The 1,257-nt window shown below is 43.4% G+C and overlaps 1 pseudogene; it reads left to right on the top strand.

Moving 5' to 3' along the window:
* Positions 1-586: 586 nt before the first annotated feature.
* Positions 587-959, top strand: LOC124099343 (eukaryotic translation initiation factor 1-like; annotated as a pseudogene).
* Positions 960-1,257: the final 298 nt, after the last annotated feature.

The raw sequence follows: 1,257 nt of genomic DNA, 5'->3' as shown, positions 1-1,257 counted from the left end.
CCTACAGCATAGGTGTCACTTGCCCATTTGAAAGTCGAGGAAAATTAATGATCAGAGAGGTTAAGGAATTTGCTTGAGTACAAATAGCTGGTAATGAGTGACCTTTCCCCACTACACCAGCTTTCTCCAACTTTTTTTTTTTTTGGTACCAGGGATTGAACCCAGGGGCACTTACCCAATGAGTCACAACCCCAGCACTTTGTATTTTTTATTTTGAGATGGAGTCTCGCTGAGCCACTTAGGGCCTTGCCTAATTTGCTGAGGCTGGGTTTGAACTTGGGATCCTCCTGTCTGAGCCTCCCCAGCTGCTGAGATTACAGGCATATGCTACCATGCCTGGCTTCTTCAACGTCTTTAAAAAAAATAATAATTATTATAATAATAATAAATTAAAATTATTGTAGGCCCTTTGGGACTTTTTAATCATTTTAGCAATGATAAATAAGTGATTTATTTTTGTTTTAATGTTCTATATGTTTTGTTTCAATGTTCTATATGTCACTATTAAATGTAAATATAGCCCCAGTCACTGAGCCGCCGCAGAGGACTCCGCAGCCTCCCCCTCGAGGAAAAGGAATCATATCCTATGTCCGCTATCCAGAACCTCCACTCTTCGACCCCTTTGCTGATGCAAGTAATAGTGATGAGCTGCTTCCTGCTGGCACTGAGGATTATATCCATATAAAAATTCAAAGAGAAACGGCTGGAAGAGCCTTACTACTGTCCAAGGGATCGCTGATGATTACGATAAAAAGAAACTAGTGAAGGCGTTTAGGAAGAAATTTGCCTGCCATGGTACTGTAATGGAGCATCCAGAATATGGAGGAGTCATTCAGCTCCAGGGTGACCAGCACAGGAACCTATGCCAGTTCCTGGTAAAGACTGGACTGGCTAAGGACCATCAGCCTAAGGACGATCAGTTCATGCGTTTTAAGTGCTTGTGGCTCACTGAAGTTTAAGCGAGGATTTCCCTTCTGTCCCTTGTCACAAGTTTAAAAACCTCACAGTTTGTATAATGTAACCATTTGGGGTCCGCTTTTAACTTGGACTAGTGTAACTCCTTCATGCAATAAACGGAAACGAGCCATGCTGTCGAGTCTTGAAGTCCCTCATTTAAACAGAGGTCAGGCAGTAGGTGCCTGGCAGTGTCTACCCTGAAACAAAGCCATAACGTGATGTTTCAGCAAAACCCAGAGCCCCAAGATCAGATGGCTGTGTCTGACCACAAGCTTCTCAACTCTCCCTCAGCTGAGGCCC

This window comes from Marmota monax, unplaced genomic scaffold (genome assembly GCF_021218885.2).
Source record: "Marmota monax isolate L192 unplaced genomic scaffold, Marmota_monax_Labrador192_F-V1.1 WCK01_AAM20220418_F8-fsc00086, whole genome shotgun sequence".
In the NCBI taxonomy this organism is placed as follows: domain Eukaryota; kingdom Metazoa; phylum Chordata; class Mammalia; order Rodentia; family Sciuridae; genus Marmota; species Marmota monax.
Note: the sequence above shows the minus strand (reverse complement) of the source record. Positions and strands in the feature narration are given on the sequence as shown.